General features: G+C 45.4%; 1 protein-coding gene and 1 long non-coding RNA gene across 5 annotated transcripts in view; one reads left to right on the forward strand and one right to left on the reverse strand.

Moving 5' to 3' along the window:
- Positions 1-26189, forward strand: part of LOC135399005 (uncharacterized) — a 289237-nt gene that overhangs the window by 120737 nt on the left and 142311 nt on the right. The gene's annotated exons all lie outside the window — the stretch shown is intronic.
- On the reverse strand, positions 816-11773 carry LOC135397614 (uncharacterized). Of its 3 annotated transcripts, none has more exons than XR_010423676.1 (3): positions 11620-11773; positions 2330-2442; positions 816-1512 (listed from the first exon to the last, which is right to left on the reverse strand). It is a non-coding gene; the product is annotated as an uncharacterized LOC135397614 (long non-coding RNA). The 3 variants fall into 3 exon arrangements; XR_010423674.1 differs by having other exon boundaries at positions 2330-2445; XR_010423675.1 differs by having other exon boundaries at positions 2222-2445.

Genomic DNA, 26189 nt, shown 5'->3' on the forward strand with positions numbered 1-26189 from the left:
GAGACGACCTCGCGGATATTATTTAGCGCCCCTTTGTGAGATTATGCCGTATACTGCATACGAAAGGTGTATACTATACGAAACGAAAGTATATATGTATGTGCGTGATGATTACCTGTAATCGAGGTTTGTGTGGGAAGACTATATTTAGATCATAAGCTGATAAGCTGTGGTGTACGTTAACAAATGCCTTGTTCTCCTCGCTGTTTTATATGAAGCTTTCTGGATTGGAGTCCAATAGTAACTAGGTTTCGATCCAAGAGTTTTTTGTGTTGTTTTTTGCGAACGATGGTCATTAGTTTTCTTCTGCTGTCCTCTCTCCATCTGTTCACATCTGTACGCCGCTCATAGCCACCGTTGCTTCGCGGCGCTAACACTGAATTAAAAAAATAACATCATTATTCTTGCAATACAAAATGGTGTAGGTGGATAAGGCTCAGAGTATGTACCATTAATTTAGCCCGAAACCGACCGACACTATAAGTCATGCATAATTATTGATGCTCATATGTTTCAGATTTACTGACTGAGTACTGTTAGTAAGCACGTCGCACATTTATTATTAGGCACCCCTTTCTAATGTTGAAACACATGATTTCGCTTTTCGTCTAGTTTCGTAATAAGGTGTGAAAAGAGAGTGCACGTCTAAGAATTAATGTGTATTTACTACTAATGTATATTTACTGCATAAATAAAACAAAACATTCCTCGGAAGAAACCCGGAAAAAAAAAAAAGAAAGGCTCGGAAGAAACTACGTTGCACACATTTTATTCATATTCGGAGATAAAGACACGTAAGTGTGTTTTTTTTTTTTGTTTTTTTTTTTCGCACTGTCAAGGGCGCTGTTTCTGATCACGTAATCAACGCAGCGATTAATCACATTCATGCTCGCGTGTACGTTCTTATCGTGTACGGACATTCATTGCGTAAGTTCATACGCGAGAATCTCCTCGTATATGCCAGATGTGACATGGAACAGAACAGTCGCGCTCTTTGAAACCTCAGAATCCTTCAGTCTCTGTCGGCAGCTTCACCGCAGCGAATGGAGCCGGATCTTCCCCGTTTTGTAGTTATAGAAGGCGACGAAGTCGGTAACACACGTTTTCGTTTCTCTCGAACTCGTTGAACGTGAAGTGCGGATCAGCTGTGTTTTTATACATACTGTATAAGTGGATTTTTTTTTTTTTTTTCGCGTGGAAAATATTTTCGGGTTTTGATAGGCCACTGGCGCAAAAAATATTTCGCGCGCACTTAAATTTCGCGATCGCGTCAATCAGATCATCCAAATTCGCGTGAACGACATACAATCTATTATGGTCCAAAGCTCGATGGAGAGTCGAGGCCCGTCTCCAACAAAGCTGAACTTGCGAGATAGTATCCTGAAGCCGCTGCGTGCTCCATGGCTCATGGAAGTGTACGCTTCTTCTTCTTCTTCTTCATTATGGGTTGATAGAGATGTTAGCCAAGCTAGGGCTGGCTTGCCCTCAAGCAGCGCACGGCTCTGATGCGATCTGGATTTGAAAAAGTTGGAAGTTATGTCCCATAGTATGCAGGTCTGAACACTAACTTGTCAGTGTGATTTAACGTGCATACAAACTACATTTCAAATATCCTGCAATAAATAGGTACTTATCCACTACCGTTGTTCTTATTTGTTTTCACTTGGAAATTTTCTTCTGCGTTCTGAGCGCCATACCGGTCGTCATTTGGGGACACACGCGAAAAACGCGAAAAATGATTTCACGCGAAAAAAAACAAAAAAACACTTATACTATATGTATTTATTTTTATGTCGTCGTACAAAGCTTCCTTAAGTCGTAAATTACGCATGCATAGCTCCTCAGTCGGTTACAATGAAAGATTCCGCGGGCAGAGAGCTACGTTGTCCCTTCTTTCTTTTCATTTTATTACGTTCCAAGTTGTCGATGCCGATGTGCTCGGGAACGGCACAACAGTGAACACGGGGGTAACCCCTTTATGCGCTCCGTATTTATTATTATTTTTTTTCTAGGTTATCCCGACAGCCATAAATACGCTCTCATCAATTAATAACGCCGCCAAAATTGCTGGCCTCGTGAAAAGGAAGTGAGCGCAAAGAATTAATCCCCCACCGTATCACCGCTGAAAGGAACCCCGCACACCCCTTTCGACCGCGCGGGGCTTTTACTTGTTTCATCCTGGCATCACTGCCCTATATAATATTGAAAGACAAGAAGCTACCGGAGCTGGGAGGGGAAAATCGTTCACGGTGGTTTTCTCCACGTCACGAACCAGCACAAGGGTCTTCCCCTGGGCGCCACGGATGGTAGGAATGGGGCAGAGACACACCCTGTACCCCGTGTATAGCAGGGCAGCGCCCCCCTCCGGTGATGGGTGAGGAAATTGGCCGCCACTGGCGAAGGCTCGGTTCAGGAACTGCTTCTGGGTTGATGTTGACGATGCTGCTGAAGAGAGGAGGGGAGGAGAATGATACGTCGTTCGGAAACTGTGATCGGACAAATTGCTGCGTTTTTTTTTTTTTCTCTCTCTTTAAATTTGATTCAATTAGCAGTGACGTGCCAATTGTTGGGTTGGGGAGGGATACCGATGTATATTGTAAATGACAGGGAGTGGATTTTTATTTCTTATTTATTTTTTGACGTATCACGAGAGCGTTGTAGTTTCGAAAGTTCTTTTTTTTTCTTCTTTTTTTTTTTGTGTGACTGATGGTACGATGAACTAAAATAATACACTCGTGCGAGCGTTTATGCTGGAGTCGGTGGTTGAGTTGTGCCTGCTTCCAGGCGGGGATGGGCATAAATACGTTTTCTGAGTATTTAAATATAAATACAAAATACTTTGTTGAAAGGGGTTATTTAAATACTCTTCATAAATATTTTTCAACGTGAGTATTCAAATACAAAATATAAACACAGTATTTAAATACCATAACTACTATCATAAACATTGTGAGGAAAATGTCATCTGGAATTACAGAAATAACGATGATCATAACAACAAATCAGCAACGAACACTAGCATTTATTTGTTAGATTATCATGGCTATTTGAATATTAGAAGTTTCTCGAAGACTGCATCCTTTAGGCATCTTCTGTTCGGCCGTATAATCGGATTCGCAAAGGAGAACAGCATCTCCACAGGTGCCGATGAACAAATGCTTGTATTAAATTTGACGAAGATGCTTCGTACAACGAGGTACCTAATTGGGTAGTCTAGTCGCGACCGTTGTCCGCAACAACAGTGAAAAACTCGCCATCTAAAATGATTTGTCACATGCTTGCGCAAACGCGGCATAACTGCGCCCCAAATTCACCCTTCTTCCCGAAAGGTCAAATGCATGGCGACTTTAAGATATGAGTCGGTGTATACTGTGTTTAGGAGTATTTATAGAGTATTTACAAGAATAAATACCCTAAAATTGGTATTTAAATATAATTTTAAATATATTTTTCGAGTCTGTATTTAAATCCAAAATATTTATATTTTAAATAGTATTTTAATTACAATGTATTTAAATACTGCCCATCCCTGCTTCCAGGGTATGTGGGTCCAAGCCGGACAGAGATCCTTAGGCTGATATTCGAGCACACGCCACACGTCACAACCTTAGGGTAACTAGAGTCGTCGTAAAAGCCACCCAGCGGCAGGACTCGAACCACGGACCTCTCTATTGCGTTACACTATAGCTAGGCTTCCGTGTTTTCGGGTTTAACCGAAAAACGTACGCCTGTAAATTTTGATCATTCGGTTTTAACCGAAAAAAGCCTAATACAAATGAATGTCCGAGGGGAATTAATCGCTACACGCATTAAATTTAACACACAAAAAAAATTGGCTCAGCGTTCATGATTTAGGCACCACTACTTCATGTGGAGCAATAATGTGTTCCTTTTGTGATGTCTCATAGGGGCTAATGTTGTTTTGAAATTACGTTGCCATTTATATTCGCCGACAACTGTAGAGTAAACCATGTATACGCAAGAAAAATCACCGAAAAACCCCGATTTCATGAAAATAAATAACCTTCGAAAAACGTACGCCGAAGCGCCCGAAATAATAACTGAAAGCGCGAAACGTTAGCTATGTTACCTATGTAGCACCTGCTTTCTGACGACCACGTCTTCCGTTGCGTCACTAATCATGACAGGTGTGCCGTTACGCAGGACTCCTAGCATTCTATCGTACGTCATGATCGTCACAAATATTGGCAAATGATTTATGATGATAGCTCCTCATGGTATTCAGAGACACCTGAAAGCTAAGGGAAGAGTTGATGATTTGAGAGTTGCGAATCACTGCTTCGCAATAGACACGCTTCACCACGTCACCTCTCCCGCACGCTTGCGATTGGTGTTCGCCAGTGACGCAAGCTGTCTAAGCTAAGCTAAGAAATGAGTTGAGCTCATGTCAGCTGACGTAAACAGATGACAGAGGTAACATTCCTCGAGTTTGAGCAACACCTCCTAGATATAGTAGAAGGCCTGCGCACTGCCCAACTCACGGAGGCCCGCGTGAGCTTTGCGAGCTGCTTCGAGCTTTTCTCTTGTTCGCTCTTTCATTGACGTCATAGCAGCCTCCACAGCTGGCCTTCCTTTTGTGACGCTATGTCACGTGGGGCGCAGGCCTTCTGCTATCTAGGAGGTGTTTTGTTTGAGGGACACACAAGACTTGTGTCGTCCGCATTGTTTTGTGTACACAAAAACGCGAAACAACGAAAGGGCGCCGCCTTTAGTGCTGCCACTCCGTGGTGGTTATAGGAACTGTTCACGTGTGGGCTGCCATTAGCCGAGTTCCTTCGTTTTGTTGTCTGTGTGTGCTCGTTGATTTTCGTGTTATCGGTGTTCTTTTCGTGTCGTTTCGTTATCCTCCCACTCGGAAATCGCTCTAAACACGATATCGCATCGGCCAGCGCTATAGGGGCGGATCCAAGAGAGGGGGGGGGGGGGGTGATCGCCCCCAAAACGTCAGTTTACACATGAGATTTCCCTCTATCCCCTCCCTCACTACGCGCTCCGACCAAGAAACCACCCCGCCCCAAAACCGAGGGTCTGGGCCTGCCCCAGGACAGCACTCCTCACGCGGAAAGCGGTGCATATCGCCCACGGAAGCAAGCGCTCTTCATTTTCTGCGATCCTTCAAACATTCATACCCTGCTGAGATGATTACCGGATGACTAATTATATATATGGAATGTTGACGGTCTCGTCAGTCATATACTCATTGAAGACGGCGGCCACCGGCATTCATCCCAACGGAAGCAGACTATTTTGGCAGACCAACCTCTATTGTGCCGTCGCTAGGAACGAGGCAGGTGGTTTGAGAGTAACGCGACAAGGTCTCTCTTTCGCGCAGCTCGCTTGCACCGTGTCAGTGTGTTCAGTAGAAATTGATTTATCGAAACGAATGTCGAATCGTCTCACTGCTGATATCTACCCGAAACGAAGTATGCGTGGACAAACGGAGACGCCTATGTATCGCGGTGAGATGTTACTGGCGTAAACGTGTGAATTATGTGTTGCGCGTGTATGGGTGTTATATAATAAATCGACGTACGGGATAAGCATTGCGCAGATTCATTGGTGAATATTAGCAATGATAGAGTCACCGATAAGCCGCTGATAAGTCGCCGCCGATATGGCTCCGCTAAATATAATCAATCAATCAATCGAAGTACATTGTTTCTCTTGGCAAGTAACGACGTATTCCAACTCATTAGGCTAGCCACAACTACATATTCTCTGAACATGAGGAAGCCCAAGCAGCACAATGTACTGAAAGTCGAGTGCAATAGGGGTGGACGGCATGTGTCTTATCAACGTTCCTTAGTTTCAAGAGTCTGTTCAAGGTCTTCCACCTACCCGTCCTCCCCTATTGCACTCGACTTTAAGTACATTGTGCTGCTTGGGAGGTTAAGTTGATCGAGCGCTCCACGAAAATGATTTGGCAATACTATCTGTCGAATCCAGGCCTAGCAATGCGATATGTCAGCCACTTTGAAAGCATCCCACAAATGACTTATCTTATCGGCAGTAAGTACATGTGGCTAATCTTATCGCGTGTTCAGTACCGTTATCGTGAGCATCTTTCGATCAACCAAAACTGACTTCTCACAGCATTGATTTTCTTTCCGCAGTCGCCCCATTCACATAGCACCGAAACATAGCGCAAGTAGAATCAATCATTAACCACCACCACTAATAATTTTTACACAAAGTTACCGTCTTCCGGTTGATATTGGGCGCTACTTTTAATTGACTCGCCTCGCCCTCCCGTGCACGAAGTGCCTGATTGCGAATTCATAGATTGCGTCTTTATTAATGAAGAAATCATGATGAAAGAAAAGAGAAAAAAAAAACGGGTCGAAGTCCCGCCTTCGACTTTCCTCCTGTTGAAGCGCTCAGTCCTTTCTCGGCCGTGGAATTCTGGGAAGCAGAAACGGAACAGAAACGGGCTGCCAAATGGGCGTGCAGCTTTCGCTTTCATTTGGACAAGCAGCGGCCGCGATCTTGGTTTTCTTTCGGACGGAGTGTTTTTATCTTTTTCTTCTTCTTCGATTTGCACTTGTACTGGAGGGTTGCTAATTAGATAATGAAAGCGGGATTCGTCTCGGCTGTTAGCAGTTCAGTCGGAGTAGCTTGCTGGAGTTTGTGTCAGGTTACTAAGATTGTGTTAGAGTCTGGGTGCGAATATCGACAAAGGAACTTTTCGAATACAGCTGGTTCCTCGAGAAAGTGTTGTTTGATTGTCAGAAATAAGCTGGATTACATAAAGATTCGCACTTTCTTGGAAGCGTTTAGAAAACTTCTTGGAAAATTCGCGAACGTTTTCCTTACGCTATGACAGTTTTCATTCGTGACACGCTTAATTAAGGTGATTGTGTTAATTGAGCTTGAAACTTAGCTAGGTGAAGCAAATTTTCTTCGTGACTTCGGAACCCTATTGGTTGTCCGCAAATGAAAGAAGAAGAAAAACAGGGAGCGGTAGATTTTTTTTAATCTGAAATATTGTGAAAAACCATTCGATCTTGATTGGAATAGTGTGTTACGATCACAGGCTTTCGAATTCATTAAGAAAAAAAAGTCCCTTTAATTGACTAATTTTCTAGCTTAATTAACGCGTGACAGGAATACGAAGTGCCATGGCGTGTGGCAAAAACTTGTGTTCCCCAGGGGGCTGCAAATTTTTATGCCGTGCTGCCTGTCTTTTAAGAATTTTGCGCCGAGCACTCACTTTTTTTTTTTTTTTTCGCTTCCGTTTTCGCTTCACCGCACCAAAAATCCTGGTGTAGCTCTCCTAGCTAAACCCCTGAAGTACGTTACATTGCGGGTCTTAACGTGCGTTTCTGCATTTTAGGAGCTGTCTCCACTGGCATATATAGCGCCACATTTCGCTGATCCCAAACAGAACAAACGCGTCTGGAGAGAACCCCTTTTTCCGCTGAGCATCACACTATTCTTGACTTTCGCAGTGGCGCACCTTTTTCTAAAGCGGCCTTAATGTCCCAGAATCCTCATTACAGCGATACCCCCGTCGTCTCCTTTCCCACAAATGTAAGATCCTCCACACTGTCGAATTTACGTTGAAAGCGCGACAAATAACACAGAAGGGCGCATTCACGGCGCATAAATTCGTCGTTTCTCAAGATAGCACGTCGCCCAACCCGCCGTCACACTGTCTGGCACGTCCACGAGGACGTTCTCTTCCAGCTGTGACCCGCAGCCCCCTCTCCCGAGTCTCAACCCTCGGGATCACTGTGCCTAATGACACCTACAACACTTTGCTTCCTGGAATATCCCCGGCCCGAAAAGACAAAAGGACCCCTCACGAGTAATATGGAGGCGACAAGCCCGTCGTGTCTCGTGTCTTCACCGCTATGGCTTCGACCGGAGACCCCGTATGTAGACGGTCCGGTACACTAATTTAGGTCGCACATAAAATAGCTCCGGTGCAAGAGGCACATTCAACCCGTGCTCTGCCGGTGTGCCAAGAACCGAACATGCACTGCGTTGCGCAACTCGGTCGTGTCTGCGGGGTTACTATCTTCTGTTAATCTGCTATCGTAGATTCTTAACAGTATCGTAGGCTACTTAATTTGAATTAGGGCAAATCTTGGCATCAGATAGACTATTTTTGTGAGCAAGAAGTTACATTGTTAACGCTCGAAAGTAGGTTTGAAGAGGGTGAGACGAGAGAGGTTTCCGCTTCTTGTGTTTTTGCTAGAATGCAGTCCAGCATACGTACAAGATTTTGTATTCATTCACGTGACATCGCTCGCAGGGGGGCGCCGTGGTCGTTCACGTATTTCCCGCCCCCCCTCACGTAGGTGCTGAGTTCCAGACCTTCACCCTAATCGTGTTTACCACCCGTTTGCACTGTGTGAATATTATTTGCACCATGTCTTGTATATATGGAGCCATTCTGGTACCATGTGGTCCACGCCTCATACCCAACTCGTACCTTGTTCCTGCATTTACTACGCGTATATTGCGTCTATGCGATTTGCCATTTTGAAACCTAAGCGAATAGTTGCATAAACGAAACGCGGACAAACTGTAGTAGCGTATTCGTATTCGTTTCGAAAGAGACATCGTTTTGTTTCGAAATTCGAATATCGATTCTACATTCGGACAGAGTACGCAGTTATTCCTGAAACGAAAAAGTATAGAACGCGTCCAAGTTACTGTAGGTGCGAGTAAGGCAACATTTCGTGAAAAAGAGACACGAAACTTGCCTGCGTGTACTTCGTCAGTGTTCTGTCTTTTCCCTCAAACTCATATATACAGGGTGTCCCACCGAAAAAGAGCCAGGGGCTAAAGAAAAAACGGAGTGCTCTACACAAATGGAACCAACTGTACGAGCTTGACAGTTGTGTGGTCTATCCAAACATATTTTTTTCATCGCCCCTTAATTAGCGGTAATTAATTTTCAAACTTTGTAATATATCGGTTTTAGCTCTCAGATGTCAATGAGGAAGTTGTAGTACATGTCGAAAAAGTGGTTCGAGGTCGCTATGGCTTGTGTGTTTTTTTTTGGGGGGGGGGGGGTTAAATGTTGGTTTCAGATGCCGGGCTGACCGTAGATCGCTGCCCACAATCCGGCACCCGCGCGACGATTCCAGCGCCCTCCGGCGTACATTGACCTTGAGATTAGCGCTTGGAGACCATCCTTGGGCCACGTCACACAAGAGGAAGATATTTCGCCTGTTTCACGGCACACCTACCAGAGTGCACTGCAATCGTCGCCCGCAGGCGCGGCTTCTGAAACCAATTTTTGAACCCGGGAAAAAACGAAACCACAAGCCATAGCAACCTCGAACTTTTTCAGTTGCGTCTCTTTCGACATGTACTACAACTTCCTCATTGACATCTGAGAGCTAAAACCGATAATTAAAAAGTTAGAAAATGAATTACCGAATTAATTATGTAAACGAATTACTGTAGATGTTCTGACAGATGTCAGAAGTCCAGGTGTTAAAGCCTGTGTCATTATTATTATTATTATTTTATTATTATTATTATTAATAATATTTTGTTTACCACAAAGTAATGGGGACCAATGAGAAAAAAAGCTACATCATCATCACCACCTTATTCAGACAATTACAGTGGACCCCCGATAATCTGACATAGCCGCGCTTTGCGACCATACTCTTGGGGAACAATGCTGTGAAACCTCTGCAAATCCCTCCCGTTAATATGACAATTCCGCATTATGACCAAAATTTTCGGGAACGACCATGGTCATAATAACGAGGGTTCACTGTATTAGCTTCCGTGTTCGAAACACCCGAATAGTGGCACAGTCCCACACGTTACATCTCAACGCAAATCAATAGCCTTTCTTCCACGAAATTCCCCGATCAGCGACGCATTCCGGATTACGCAGCACTATACGTGACGCACGGATTACGGGTACGGATTACGCAGCCTGTGACGTGCGTCGAAGCGCAACACGTTCAACTAACATCACTCACGTGTCGCTTAGCGAATTGCTACTCCGAACGCGTTAACGCAGGTGCGTCTCGCACGCGCACAACACCCTATGCCCCGCGCGCGCGCCCGCGCACTGTCAATTCTGTACTTTCAACCTTGGCTAGCGCGCGAGGAGAAACGGTTTCACACATCGCACTTAGCAACACTGTACTACATAAAATGACCTTGTAAGTAACAGCAAGTGCCTTTTCGAAGAGATTATTGAGTTGCCCTCTCTTTATTTATTTTTTTTTTTCTTCTTCTTCTTGTGTTTACAGCTTGTCTCCCACACAAGGCCACGCAGTCACGAGACCGGAGTCCCGAGACTTTTATGCATCCTGCGACTTCCATCTCCGCTAGACGAAGGTCGCGGCTGCTTTCCCGCGGTTTCTTCTTTTGTATAATCTCTTTTTTTCTCACTTGTATGTCCTCCGTTCCTTATACTTGTGTAGTCGAAGGCCTCTTAATTCAAAAAATCTGCATCGTCTGCGCGCGCCCTCTCCTCCCGTCCCCCCACCTCGTTGCCGATGGTAATCTTTTTCCTGCTGGGGCAATGTATGGCATATTGGCGGAGACAGCGTTTTTTTCCCTTGTCATCAGTCAAATCGAGGGTGATGCATCGCCGATAAACGTGCGCAAGACATCACGGCTTCGTGGGCGTGAGAATTTGGCCATGACTGTACGGTGCTCGAGGGAGGAGGAAGTCTGTCGTACTTCGTCCCTTGAAGGAGTAATTCCAGAAGTCCCGCTCGGGCACTGGGATATATTAGTATGCGCAGTGGTATTGATGCGGAACGTTGGTAACGGAATTCCAGGCTGGAGTGCAGAACACACAGGTGTCTGCGTCAGGTATGTATCTTGTTCTGTGCGTTTCTTCTGCACCCCACCATGGAATCCTATTATGCTATTACGATAAAATGTGTCACCTTCCGTGTAAATCTGCTTCAGATTATCAATTATTATTGCTGTAAGGTGTGAAGAACGAACGAAGTGCGAGAAAAAAAAAACGTTGTCGAAACATTGGTGGATCGTACGGAAATTCGTTAGCATTAAAACTTGAAAACTCTTTGGGAACTCCCCTTCACATCGCTACACAACCCTTCACACGACCCTACACGACGCTAACGCAAGACAGCATCCGCAGCCAAACGAGCCTTTCGGGCTTCCTCCGATTCAGCTTGGCGGCGCCGTCTCGCAGCGTCAGCCTTGTTTTGCCGCCGTTTGCTCTAGTAGGGGTGCTCCTCCGCACAGCTTTCATAACCCATGGCAGATACGTCCGAACCAGTCGACCACCACAGCTGCACTGCCGACGCCACGTCGCGCCCTCTTCTTCCCTTTCCACTCACCGCGCGCCGCACCGTGGCTACAGACAGATCACGCCGCGATTCTTACCTAGCGAGGACTCTAATGCTAACGCATATATATAAAAAAAAAACTTTGATGGACAAGCGCGGAATGTTTCAATCGAGACATGTATAACTGCGCGAACTCCGCCGTGCGTTCAGTTTTTAGGCTGTGGGCTAGAGCTCTTTAGCACTTTTGGCCTTCTGTGGCTTCTTAGTGACTTCGTGATTGGACGTGATTAGCTGACTTTAACTAAATGTGTTAGGCACGTCGGAATGCCGTCTCTCTACGACATCACCTCACCTGTTACGACGTTGATACAACGTAGAATCAGACGCCTTGGCAACGGTAACGCAACCCAAGCTAAGAAGCGCGAACACTATACACCCTCATGGAGGTCACGTGGTCTCAAACGTTCGAATGCGTTGAGTCGAATTATTTATGTCCGCTCATTCAGAATGAGAAACCGCAGGCACGGTCAAAGCAAAAGAATTATAAATGTTGGGTGTTGCTGTCTCGTAAGCGATGCCAACACTTGTAAAGATAACGCCACTATCTGTCAAGTGTAAGGAGTTTACCTTTGTGAGGAATGATCTGTCCATTCGTGCATGGTTTCGAGATAAGCCACAATGAATTGTGTGTGGAGTCTGCGAAGTGGGAACTACGCTATCAGGCCGAATTGCAGTAAGTGGGGCCACGTAAGACGACTGTGGTGACTGTGGAGTACCATCGAAAGAGGACTCTCACACTCGACCTGGAAGTGGTCACGAACATGAAGACAGACTCTTCGAGGAACGCCTCAGTGGCCACCGGAGAAGCTGATGACTTTGTGTGCACCCGGTTGCGGTCCACAAGAATGTCGAACAACACTGTGCACTTACGAAACGCCGAATTTTACACCCAGTGGCACGCCTCACATGTAAATCAAGTGCTTCTGGCATGAGTGACATACTTTTTTTCTTTTTTTAGCATTCGATTATACCTTCTGAAAGGAAACGAAAGTAACGCGAAGGTCCTTCCTCCTCCCACACTCACTGTTCACGCTTCGTCCCTGAAAACACTTTCTGATATAATCATCAATTTCCAAGGCCTGCATGGCTACCGGGCCACATGGCACGCAATATTTTCCCGCCAAAAGGGAGAGGAGAGCCGAAGGAGGGAAAGGAAAATTTTCCCGCCAAAACTTCCTTTTTCTGTTCTTTTTTTTTTTTTTTTTTTTTCGCCGGCTGCTCTCCAGACGGCGCGCGCAGCTTTTCGAAGTTCTGCAGCGTTCTGGAATGAGCGTCAAGGACGGGAAACCCTCTCTGTCTCTCTCTCTCTCTATCCCTCTCTCTCTCTCTTTCACAGACTCACACAGCACGCGGGCAGGGAAGCGCTGACGCCAACGCGGATGGGAACCAGCGATAAAACGCTATCATGGCATTTCGAAATCGACCGCACTCGCCAGAGATTTATCGCCCGGCGGAAGTCTTATATTTATGGTACGCAGCAGCAACCAGGGCTTTCCCTCGTCATTCCCGCACCGCCTCGCTGGCAGAGTCCTCAATAGGCTCTGAAGCTCATTAAAGCGAAAGGGGTGATTAAGGAAAATTCAATATTTGGTCAACCAGTCAGTCAGGAAGCGAAAAGGAAGACGTGTGTATAGAGAAATTTGCTTGCTTTCTTCTTCCATTCGCTTGCAGCGGTGGTGTTGGGGTGTGTTAATTGCTCCAAGATTTTATTATTAGTACAGTTAAACTCCTTTATAGCGAACACCTTTTTAACGGAAATACCACTACTGCGAATTTTTTTTGCGGTCCCGCTGGAGCCTATAGGTCCAATAATAGACATCATTTTTAACGAAAATACCTTTATTGCGATTTTTTTTTTTGCTGTCCCCTGAGTTTCGTTGTAAAGGAGTTTGACTGTAGTAGTATCAGTTTGGTTTTCTAAATTCCGTGTTAGCACCGCGAAGAAACTGTTGCTATGAGCGGCGTACAGACATGGGCAGATGGATTGAGGGCAGCGGGGAGGAGTGGGAGACTTTGGGGGGTTAGTATGCGTCCTGGGCCGACTTCAGGGGGAACTGAGCCGCCATTCGTCCGGAAAGTCTTCGGAACACCGAGGGAAAACCTCAGACAGCGCAGCCGGTGACAGGATTCGAACCCGTGTCGCCTCCCAGTCTCGGCGTGGAAAGCGATCATCCTATAACTACTATGCCACAGGAGCTGGTGTAGTAGTAGTAGTATTATTCATATTATTATTGGTATGGCAGGCAACTGTTAAAAAGGATTTCTTCGCTTGGAAGCTTGCACATGTGCTTTGCAAGCTACCTGGACGTGCCTGCACCATGGGCGTACCGAGCGGAAGGCAAGAGGTGTCGTGCCCCCCCTCCTCCCCTGCTGGAGCTCTTCACTTGTGAAAGTTTATTCGCACTTTAGTCATAGGTCGTCACGATTGTTCTCAGATGTCGTAATATGAACCTCTGAACACCCGCACAATCCGCAGCGTCCGTCTCCAGGAAAAGAAAGAAAAGAGGGGGACATGCTTCCCCGGTTTGGAAATAATCAAACGGGCTCGAATGATGCCAGCGGGCATTGTACGATGGCGGAATGCACTGAGATGCGCATTCCGCGCAATATATACTGTCGCGAGGAAATATTACCGTTACCACGTTTAAAGCGCGCGTTGTCACACGCGCGCGGCTGGTATGTCGTCTTCCCTCGATAGTAATACGCTTTCGTTATTAATCTCATTGTAGCTAGGATTTTACAGCATAGCAGATATTAACGCTGGCACTTTGGCTGAACTCCAAGCAATATGCCCACACTGTGGGATGATGAAGTTAACGAGTTCTCCAGTGTTCTTCCCTTATAGTGTTACACACGCGTACCGCTCGCCCTGATTAGCGTAAGAAAGGCGGACAACCATTATTCTACGTGTGTACTTGTATGATATACTGCATGTGTTAACGGACAAAAGGAGTGATTACGATAGCCACGGGTGCAAAAACTGTCTTTTTTCTTTCTTTCTTTTTTCTTTTCTTTTTGTATTGCGCAATAACACAGTGGCGTCGCTTGCACACCTAATTTTCGCTCCTTTTAACGTCCCGCAATTGCAATAGGGCGAGGGAGTCATATTCGACACCGTTTGGTAGGTTGCGGCATTTTTGCTCAGAGCAATTCCTTCCTGGGCTGACTTCGCGGGTAGGCATCCACGCATCTGCTTCAAAGTATAAGTTGACCAGCGGCGTGGCCAAGGTGATAGCCAAGGCCTTGCTGAAGACTGGGATCCTATATCACCAGGCTGTGCCGTGTGATGTTGTCTGGCAGACTTTCCAGACGAACGTCGGCACAGTTCCCCCTGAAGTCGGCCCAGGACGCACACAACCCCCTGTCCCTCCCTTCTGCCGACGTCTGTGCGTCACTGATAGCCACAGTTGCTTCGCGGTGCTAACACGAAATAAAAGAAGTGATTGCCGAATACCAAGGGGGACAGTCCAGGAAGAACACTGGACTTGCGTCGCTTCTGAGTCTTAAACGCCATTTTAAACACCCGCAAGAGCCAAAACGAAATACTCACTTTCTATATAGCCACCCATCTACATAGACGCTGTTTTTAGTTCTACATCCAGTAGCCTGACGTTTTTGCTTTATATGTCTGGTCTTTATGGTGTCTTTGTCATTGGTCGTTCTATAAAACCAGCAAAAAATAATGGTTGCGTCGTTCACTTGTGCATTTTTTCTTGGTTCCCGCCTAGCCGCGTGAAATTGCGTTTCCATGCGGAATGTGTGAACAAAGATAGCAGGCAGATTTCCTCTGTTGGCGTAACCAGCTATCCCAACTCGCAACCGCGAAAACGAAAGAAACAAAAAAGAGTGAAAAGGTGAAAGAAAGAGCAGGAGAAAACGTAACATTGCCATAGACACTGGACTCCGCTCTTTATTAGTGTCTGTGCACCTTTCTGCATTTGAATGCTTTCCACGATCTCGCTGCCGTGTTATCACACAATACGTCTAGTCATTGCATTGTGTTACACGAGCAAAAGGACTCATCGCGAACGTTTCACTGTGCCAGTAGGGTCGTTGCAATATTTGCCGAACGCATCATTACCACTTAATCTCCCGAGTGATGCCGTTGCCTTTCACTTGCGCTCTTGGAGAGTCCTTGTTGCGGCGCCGAGGGTCAATTTCCTCCTGACTACCTTACCCGCGAATGATAGCCCCATCGAGGATGTTCCTTTCATTGATTTCGCTCCGATAGAGCAAGCGTCGATGGGCCGGGGCGGAGGATTTCTTGACTTCATATATTGTACAATATTATTATACTATATTATATAATATTATTATATTATATTGACATATATTGTAAAAAAAAAGAAGATAGAAAGCGAGTGAGCTGGCGAAAACGCGAGACTAGGGGGAAAATAAATAAAAAAGGACGCACACATACACAAGTCTCAAGTGTGCGTACGTCCTTTTTTATTTATTTTCCCCGTAGTCTCTGGTTTTCCTTATGGATATTCAAACTGGGTACCATTTTCTAGAAATCCATCACAGCGTGGTGGGACTCACTCACAGCCCATCACGTCACCTCCATAATCCATCATTCGGCATCACTATATCACAACCCTTCAACTTCGAAACCCGCGCAATTCGTTCAACGCGGATAAACAACCATTGGACGTCAACTTCAACACCACATCGTATCCTATATACCACCGGCATTTGGTGGTATAGCCAAGGTCGTGTTGAAGACGACCGGGAGGTAGTGGGTTCGAATCCTACCACCGCCTGTGACGTCTGAAAAAATTTCCCTCGGTTTTCCGGAGACTTTCCAGACGAATGACGGCACAGTTCCCCCTGAAGTCGGCCCAGGACGCATACTAACCCCCTGGACCCCCCCCCCCACTCCTTCCTGTTGTCCTCTCTCCATCTGTCCACATCTGTACGCCTGCTCATAGCCTCAGCTGCTTCGCGGCGCTGACACGGAATAAAAAAAACATCGTATAGCCCATCGCTGAACATTACATAATTTCTATTTATTTAAACAATTCTGCCAGCAATCTTGGGTCGGAGCAGAGGCAGTAATTTCCTCTGAAATTCACTGCTGGGGGGGAGCTTTCAAGGGGGGGGGGTATGCTTGGTGAAGGTTCCACTTCAGGAATTTGTCTTAGACACGGAAAGAATCGTGGCACGATGGTGACATCTCTGCACAGCTTTCCCGTTTTGTTTGTACATGTTATTACGTTAGAACACAGTGCATTAGAATACAGATTCGTTACGAACGGCATTTCAAGATTAAGATGCGTAATCACACGACCGACAAAGAAAAAAAGACTAGCACCTTGTCTCACGAAGCACAATGAATACCTAGCACACAGATTGGACAAATGCATGGTACGATCATCTGCATGATCTGTGGTCCTATGCAGCCCAAGTTTGACAGTACAGGATGTAATTCGCTGCGCCGGACTCTCTACCAGAACGTGTTGGTGGCCGAGCTGGGTGGGGTCACCTGAGAAATTTCAGGGGAGGGGTTGCAAAAATGCGGGGGAGGTGTAGGGAAATCCCTGAGCAGAGGTATATAGACAAGAGACCCATAGAAGCATGAATGACATGAATTACTACACGAGCGTCGTTTTGGCTACAATTCAACGATATCATTCTCCATTATGTGATATGAGGTATATGATGTTTGTGATGACCATCGTGAGTGAATTTGCCGACCCATGCCGGAGGCTCTTCGAAAGTATGGAAGGAATGAACAGCGTGCGAAAGGGCGTTGGCACGGTGTAGGCATAGGAAGGAAGTAGTTAAGCTTGGGCAAAAATAACTGCCGTAAAGGTACACGTTGCGAACAGGGGCTTTACGAGGAGCCGTTGAAGCAAAATGTGGGTGACGTTCAAGCCCGCGGCGGTATGTAAAGGGTTGCCTGCATTGAGTGAGATTGCGATAACCTTCGTTGGTGGTGCCGGTGCACGCGCAGATGTCGCGCTACTGTTTCTTTTTCTTTCTTTTTTTTTCCTTTTTGGTCGATTTTGTTCTTTTTATCGCATGTTTCTGCGGACATCACCTCCTGTCGTGAAAGGTAGTTTTACAAGCATCGAAAGAGGTGATTCAAAGGAAGGAAGAAAGACACGTAAATAGACAAGATCGAAAAGCACCTTCAAGTCCACGAAGGAGGTGGTGAGAAAGAAATTCCAACGGTTAGGAGCATCTAATTTCAATGCAGAGCTTTCGTGCAGACTCTGCACTTCATCGGGAGATCCTGCGCCTGATCAGTTTCTGGCACGAAAGCTCGTCATTATAGGACTAGATGGTCCTATAACGGTTCGAATTTTATCCTGAAGAAAGAAAAACCGAGAAACCACCGTCCACGCAGAAACGGACTTTTTAACCGAGCTTTTCTGGGCCGTGCGATCTTTTACCCAGAAGCCACGACAAAAGAGGTGGACAATTAAAAAAAAAAAGAATCGTAAAAAAAAAAAAATCGACAAACTGTACTTGCCCCCCGCCTTTTTTTGTGCGCCACCTCATGATATCCTTGTCCGTCAATTTCTTGGAACACGTATCAAATGAAGCGGCGAGTCTGATGAGTTGATTGCCCCCCTCTAAAGGGCGATTTTTTACCTCTTTGGTCGTCTAGACAGACAGGGCACGCAAGGAGTCAGCAGGAACGACGTGTGCCAAATCTGCCATTCGCTCCGAGAGTTTGCACGCTAAAAAGGGGCTCCTGTATTGGCACTCGGTGACGCAGGTTCACTGAACTCAGGGGAAAGAAAAGGTCCTCGGGCGTTAATATAGTGGCAGGTGATCGTAAGCATGCAATCGGTGGTTTCCTCTACGGGGAGCGGCCGTGTACCAGTCTTGGGTAGTAACTAAGTTACTTCTAACTTGTAACTGTAACTAGTTACTTTTAGGTTAACTAGTTACAGTAACTAGTTACATTTCCAGAAAAGTAGCTTTTAACTGTAACTAGTTACTGTTTCTGTGAATGTAACTGCAAAATGTAGCTAGTTACTCGAATAAATGTCGATCCTTTTTTTTACGTACGTACACAGGTCGTATTTTTCCCTGTGGGAGAGCCACATATTGACTTATACAGCCTGTGGTTAAGTGCAATAATACTTTTATCGCACTTAAGTAAATGTAAATAAATGTACGTTTTTAACGATGGTATCACAATGTCATGGTCATTTTTATAAAAAGTAACTGTAATATAACTAAGTTACTTTCTCTCAGTCACTGTAACTAGTTACTTGACCAGGAAAGTAACTATAACTGTAACTTAGTTACTTAACCAAGAAAGTAACTATAACTGCAACTCAGTTACTTTTTAGAAGTAACTTAGCCAAGACTGCCGTGTACAATATATGCAATGAGGCACATACACTGAATAAAGAACAGTGTCTGAAAAGGGGTATATAACTTATATTTTAGCTAAGCATCATACATTTGTGTTAAACGGACTATTGATCATTTGCATTGCTCGTTTAAGTGTTTTGTTTACGAGATGTCTTAGAAACGTTTTAAAAATCGATCTGCTCTTGAGCAAGGCGATAGAAAGCTGGCCGTTTCTTTGCATCTGTAATACAGTAGAACAATAAATGTAATCTATAACTATAGGGCCCTGTGTTTTTGGGTTTTGTGTTTTTTGAAAATCGCGGCTAAAGCCTGGTGTTATTTGTTGGGCCGCAAAACAGGGTAAAATCGGGCAATATTTTGTGGAGAAGCGGATTTTCGGATGAAAAAATAAATAGATAAATAAAAGAAAAGCGCTTCTCGCATTTTAGATTAACATGAGATGCTGAACGGCTGTGCTGAGTGTCCAGTGCTTAGCGTTCTCCAGTGCCCGTATTGCTGGTGATTGAATTGGCACTTTGCAAGTTCGTTTTCGGTTGTTTTTTTTCCGGGTTTCGGGTTTCACCCGAAGTGATGATGACGCAAATCCGGGTTTTAGCCTAAAATACAGGGCCATATCTATAGCTATAGCCAATACGGCGTGAAGGAGAGAAAGTTAAATTCACTACAAAGCAAATCAAAGTCGGCAATAGAAGATAAAAGAACGACGTTCAAGCACGCAGCCACTTTTTATGGATGTGCTGGCTTCACCTTGTGCTAGTGGCGCCTGCGAATGTAGTTCTAACCAATTAATGAATGGCAGTGAGATCATCATTTTTCATGGGATTCGTCGTGACATTTTCATCAACGGCCATCCTTTAATCGATGAATGCGAATCGGCAGTGTGAGACCTTAATGTAGTTTTCGTCCTTCTCTCTCTATATATGTTTCACTGCCTCAGCTGTACTAGTATACGGTCCATATCTGTATAACATGTCTCCCGGATGAGAACCACAGTTGATCATAGTCGACAACAGGCTGCGTATGTTGACAGTAGATCGGACCATTATATGTAGTAGTACTGCACATCATGAGGAGAAGTCAGCCTGTCGTTGGCTTCGGTGTTGTGCGATTTTATCGTAAACCTTTGTCATCCGGAACCAGGGAAGTGATATCAGTATCATCACGGAATGGTGCATAAGAAGCGACTGGTATGGATGTCAACTCGCCACACCGTGTGAGCACTATGAAACGACCTTGAATCACCAATCATTCCTGTTTTTATTTTTTCCTTCTTTTTTCACTTTCACTGTGTTGGGCTGCTGTAGGGTTTGCAGCCAGCAAGCGAAAGGAATGAATGATGTCAGTTCAAGAAAAGCCACCAGCAGAGCGAAAGAAGTACGTCTTCCTAGGGTTCGGATCCCGGGATACTTTCATATCCCAAAATCCCGGGATTTCGGGATAATGAATTCCGTCTTTCCTGAGAGAGAGTGCTTGGTGGTACGTGCGAAAGGGGGAAAGGGCGGTATCTTACCGACCTTTGTTTTCAGACGTCGCTTCCTCGAAGAGTAATCGTTGCACAATCCGACATCGAACCAATTGCGTCGTCCGCGACATCTCACAAACGCGCTAGCTGATAACCCAGCTGATATCAGCACTAGCTGATAACCCAGCTGCACCACACAGCCCATAGCCAAGAGCAATCTTCAAGGAGCCTTAAAACCCCCGCGAAATCCCACCAATTCCGATATGTGAGACTATATACACAAAACTTTACAGAATATTGCGTATATTTCGCTCTCGCTCTTTATTGTTTACTCTTTTGTTCTTTTTATCTTCACCAATACGTTGATGCGAAAAAAAAAAAGAGAAAAAAAATGAGAGGTAGCCTTTCCCGAAAACCAGACTCGTGTACTCCAGACCAGAACGCAATATAGTTGAAAGATTAAAGTCACTGAAAAGGTTAGCCAGCTGTAGGGATCGAACCCACATCTTCTGGATCCCTACAGCTGGCTAACCTTTTCTGTGACTTTCATCTTTCATCGTTGATTTCTTAGGCAAATTGAGGCTTTGTTTGTATCTGTCCCTTCTATGTTGTTCCAGCCTCAGAACATCAGTTTCTCTCTTGTGCAATGTAGTTACTGTGAAGGAATAAAAAGCGAGAAAAGCGAAATGTATCCATAGTTATAGCAAACGCGCACTTTATTGCTATTTGCAATAGGCGTGAAAGCGCAGGCGGGTACAGTCCTAAACGACCTTCTGGTGAAAGTTGCACGAAAATCCCGGGATCTACAATTAGAAATTACGAAAACCCGTGACGTAAAAGGGGCTCGGGATACGGGGTCTTACATCTGCCGATACACATCTCCTTCGTTCCACTTCGGCGCGTCATATCTTTCCAGCATCCAGAGAGACAAAAATTTCGCAGGCAGGTGCTAGAACACCGAAGCAGGTTGCACGTATGTCCTGTTGCCTACAGCACCAGGGGCTGCCCCCTTTTTCCTGATCGATCAGTTTCCAATCTCAATAGGGCATCGGAGGAGCAGGTGCCCCCGTTGCAGCTGCCCCCATTTTTGGGGGGTTTGCCTTCCCCCCCGCGCTATTTGTTTGTGTTTTCGTTGCCCCAGTGACAGAAGGCATCATGTACGAAAAACCACCGGGCGTGATTTAATCATCCGTGGAGACGTCTTCACTCGCTCATTCCGACAGAGGCTTGTGAGCGTGAAACAAATTCCAGGGTTGGCGCGCCACTACGCTTTTCACCGCCGAGTTTGACGGAAGACCTTGCGGTGTCGTGTCAGGTGGTTTTTCGGGAAAGTGTAGGGGTCGGCATTGTGGGGTTTTGGTGCGGAAAATGGTAATAGGGGTGCCCGAGAGTTGGCCTCGCGAACATGGGAGTCCTTTTGAATATGCATTAGGAGCGTGTCCGAAGAGCCCAAGACTTGAAATTGTTGGAATGTTCTCACGAAATGAACGAGTAGGAATTCTTCTAGCGATTGGCTGCTGGGTACCGAATGGGGAACAAAGGAACGTTCCACTTGTGATTCTAAACTTTGGGCAGTAAGGCAGGGGGACAGCAACGAAAGATCTTAAGATTTCGCTTTATTTTCTTGTTATAATTTTGTTTTTCACTTTTCTTAGTTAAAGTGCGATCAGGGACGAAAGTCTGGTTTACTTTAATTTGAAGGTGTTTTCTTGTCGATCAAAAGCCTATAAGCACTTGCTCATTTTACTGACGTGTGAAAGATATGTATATCATGTAGCTTCTGCTTTAGTCTTCATGAACACCCTCAAAGGGAAAAAAATAATGCATCGAGTCCCGTTGTCACAACCGTTACTCCTTTTCGGGACTATTTGCACTGCTTGGGGGTGTAAATTTTTAGGGTCAGTGGACTGAGATGGGGAGTAATTGCTATCTAGGGGACTAGAAGTTTTAATTGCTTCTCAACTTGCCAATTTGTTCCTTTTTCCTCCTCCTTCTTGCCGAAACGAAAACCTGTGGAATGTTCCGGGCACAAGGGTACAGTCCAAATCCGAGACATTACAAGCACCTCCGAACTGCCAATCACTCTGACGCGAAAGGTACCAAAAGGAAATGCAATTTCGAAGACGGTTAGCCAGCTCGATCCATACCACGGCCTCCTTGTCTCCATAGCAACCTACAACGAGCACAGTAGCGAACTTCTAAACATTAATGTTTCCAATGTGACGCGTAGTGAAGGGATGGGTGTTCTAAAAAAACTGCTTTTAGATGTTAGTGTACACTCTAAGGGGGGGGGGGGGGCGGAGAGTAAATTGAGGAGTATTTACAGATTCTAGTCCCCCTACATTGGAATTACTCCCCGTTTTAGTCCCATGACCATGAAATTTACTCCCAAGCGCTGCAAACAGTTCCTAAATTCTGAATAACACTTCCACACATATATATGTAGTCCCGAAAGGGACTGAAGCCGGGTTTTGGCAAAGCGTCTCCCGTTTTCCCGTCCATTTTAGTCCAAGTGCCATCTGAATTAGTCCAGGTGCCAAGTGAAATAATCCAAGCGCCATTCAATTTAATCCATGCGCCATCTGATAAGATCCAGATTCTATTCAATTTAATCCGTGTGCCATCTGAATTAATCCATGGTGTTTTTAAGCACTATAACCGTGTGTTCACACGGGGACATCTTTGTAGAGTATTTTAGTGGAAGAAAAAGAAAAAAAAGAAACTGCTGATGGAACTGAAGGTGTGCCGTGGCCTAATTCAGATGGCACTTGGACTAAAACGGACGGGAAACCTGTAGCTCCCAGAATGACTGAAATTACTTTTTTCCCAGACTGCGTAGTTCCCTGTCACGTGGCATGACCTTAGAGATTCCCTACGTATCCCAAAGCATCCTTGGTTGATCCTAAATCCCTTACCCCTCTCGCACACGCACACAACCGCTCACTCAATCACTTTCTTGCTCCACATTTCAGCGCGCCGTGCACTTTGCCACGTTAGCCCCCTTCACCCCCCCCCCCCCCATAATTAGCCCCCTCATCTTAATTCTTGCGCTTTGAATCTTCCTCACGATTCTCTGGCTGCCACTTTCAACGCACTTAGTGGAACCTAGAAAAGTAACAAGATCGTGCTGAGAATATCAAACCGATCCCTCCTCAACCTCCTTCATAACCCTCCCAGGAATTTCCTCCTGCAACTATAACGTCCCCCTCGGACATAAATCACTTCAGATATTACGTAACTAAGGCGGGTAGCGAAAGGTTCCGTTCCTTTTCGGGCCACATTTTTTCTTCTCACGCGCCTAGCGACAAAAATTTCACTTTCATTTCCTCTCGCATGTTTCTTACTTTTTTTTTTTTTTTCACTCGTGCTTCTTCCCACCTTCAGCAGGGAAGAAATGTAAAAAAAAAAAAGAAAAAGAAAAGTAAATCAGCCGTAACGGTTAGTATATGATTGTGTGTCCCTGGTAGCAGGCCAGCGGCAGCAGCCGTCTGGTTGTGTCGAAAGACGTGTCAGACTCAAGGTCAGGGTTAACTGAAGGGACCACCGCCCCCTTTTTTTAGGGGGGATAGTATATATATGCGGCGTCTGCTTGGTGGGGGGCGAGAGGGTGCAGCTTCCGGTATGGCGTTACGCAATAGTCTGGCATAGCGGGGAAAGAAAGATAGCTTCTGGGAAACCCCCTCGTTCTTGTGCTTTGATTCTGGTTGCTAGGTGAAACAGAGCGCACCTTATTGGCGTCTGCCAAAGTGCTTGCGTGGGTGAAGGCGAAATCGTGTGAACATGGTTTTTTCGCGTTGGAAAAATGTAACACACACACACAAAAAAAAGGTGGAAAGGGCGGGGAGAGGATGTAGGCTAAATTTGCGTGGAGGGCATTAGTAAGCTTTTGTTTTCATATTATTATTTGTGTTAGGGTGTGTTCCAATTTCAGGTGAGTGGGACTTGTGGGGTGCCTTAAGCATCCCTTTTCATATAAATCCGGTACTTGTGCCTGAATACGATCAACAGCTCTCAAACGAAACCAGACATCATCCGACCAATTCACAGTTTCATCCACTTTCTCTGTCTCTTCTAGAGTCTATACTTTTTCCAGCAGTCCGGTCACGCATGGATGCATCGTGCACCATAACGTGCTCGTAAACCGCGAAAAACTCTGCTGATCGATTTAATCCAAATTGTACGAAAACATCGAGTGGAGAACGTCCTTTCAGTACCCGATCCTACCTGTTTCTTACAGTTTTCTCTTGACTGATCATGGCCGACACGCCATAGCAATATCATCAAGTACAAACAAAGAGAGTTGCGTTCCAATACTTCCCATCCCCCCCCTTAATCACGGCTTCCATACCCCCCCTCCCCACCCCACGTGGGCTCATTCACTCGGATCATTACATCACGTGACACCTTTCATGGGACGCATGCTCTGACCGACGAAACCGGTTACAATTAGTGGTTCCATGTCGATGATGAAGGAGCCGAATTCCTGGCGGCGTATTGGGAATGCGGCGAGATGAACTGGCGGCTGCGTTGTTGCCACTGCTTTAGATCCTGGGGGCCGGCCCATTGTCTATTGCATTAATGTGGGCTTCCCCTCGAATACAAGCTGTACCACACAAGCGTATACGGAACATTATAGGGTTTATTCGCATGACGTCATCCGCAGGAGGGCGCCACTGCCGCTAGCAGATTTGCTGCCCTAATGTGGGTCCTCAGGTTTTGACTGTCCATGCTTTCACTTACCGTATTTTCCGCTGTATAACGCGTTATACAATAAAAAAAGTGTTCTGAAGAGGCCCTGCGCGTTATCTACCAGTGCGTGTTATACACGGAAATATTTGCCTGCAGAGTTCCTTTTCGGGTCGGTGACGTATACAAATTCTAGCCTCATCCACAGTGTGCTGTGGCTTTCACCCATATCTCCTAGAGGCAGCTGACAAAACCGGCGAAAGGGCACTGAACTCCATAAAAGGTTAATGATGCTGCTTAAGTATGCTATTCAGCAGTCAATAATTTTGAATTCATTTGAGAAGAATGGCGTGATTGAGAAGGGACGCGAAACGGAAAGCAGAGAGGACACTGAAGTATACTATGACAGCGACGCTGTTGCATCGGAGTTTAACGGAGTTGACTAAATGTGTTTCAACTATAGCATATGCATATATGATATACCGCTTTGGTTTATTGTGTGTACTGGTGGCAGTACAGAAGCTTGTGCGGTGCGCGTTATACATCGAATATTTTTCAAATTCGCCCCGTTTTTAGGGGTGCGCGTTATACACCGGAAAATACGGTACATCGCATTCACGGTACGTTTGGTCTTTCGAAGTTGAATACTGTGTGAATATTATTTGTACCACAGTCCAAGTAATCCTCGTGTTTTCGACGTTAATAGTCCACAAAATAGCGTATGGTACTGAACGAAAACCGGAACCAAACTTCGAGGGACCTACAAAATGGCCGTGATTTCGCCTCTTCGAAGCTAGTGACTTCTGGAGCGATGACGTCAGTGAATAAACTGTATACGACGATCTTGTAATGTGCTGCGATGCACCTTGTTTCGGACGGCGTGTCTTTATATGTGCCACGTTATTGTGTCATGTCATACCATTTATGCCCACTAAAAGCGAAAGACGTTTCCTTGATCCAGGCGTTGGTATTTTATTATTCTTACACTTTGTTTCGCCGTGGAAGAATTTCGTTATTAATCAAATTAGAAGTTGGCTGTTTCAAAAATATAATCTAATGAAAGAAACTGCCGCATCTGGTAGATATGTGATTAATTAAGTGAATTTAATTAACTGTACCTGCGCCCACAGGCACAAAAGTGAAACTTTTTTTAGAAATCGATGTTTGGAGCAAAGCCTGTATATTATTATTTTTTTCGCTCTCTGAAGTGTGCCGACGCTAGGTCGATGTTCACATCACTAATTAACTATGTTTTGATATTTAGCGATACTAACTAATGCCTGTGAATCACTAAACTTCAGGTTAAACATTCATACTTCAGTGAGTGACTCACACTGGTGAACGTTCCACGTTAATTTCAGTTCAAATTTATTACACTA

The sequence above is a fragment of the Ornithodoros turicata genome, chromosome 6 (genome assembly GCF_037126465.1).
Source record: "Ornithodoros turicata isolate Travis chromosome 6, ASM3712646v1, whole genome shotgun sequence".
NCBI classification, from domain to species: Eukaryota; Metazoa; Arthropoda; class Arachnida; order Ixodida; family Argasidae; genus Ornithodoros; species Ornithodoros turicata.